This window comes from Anoplophora glabripennis, unplaced genomic scaffold (genome assembly GCF_000390285.2).
Source record: "Anoplophora glabripennis isolate ALB-LARVAE unplaced genomic scaffold, Agla_2.0 scaffold277, whole genome shotgun sequence".
NCBI lineage: Eukaryota > Metazoa > Arthropoda > Insecta > Coleoptera > Cerambycidae > Anoplophora > Anoplophora glabripennis.
The window spans coordinates 66,109-66,396 of NW_019416368.1; positions in this window are offsets into that span (position 1 = coordinate 66,109).

A 288-nucleotide genomic window follows, 5' to 3' on the forward strand; every position below is an offset into this window, starting at 1 on the left:
TTGGTGCCCTCGAAGGTACAACAAATAATAAATCAGATCGTGATTCGATGATCAAGACTGAGCTGGACGAGACCTCGTCCCCAACCGGAGAGACCAGCGGTTACACGGACTGCCCTCACACCTGTTTGCCGGCGAAAGATCTCCCGACATTCGGGGTGAAAGAGGAAATGGCCTCTCCTGCCAACGCTATATCGATGCTCCGCGAAGAGTCTGAGGGACCGAAGATGGTGGCTCGCGGAAGTACGCGGCACGGCGCAGCCACAGCGCCGTACGCGTTGAGGTCCGCTG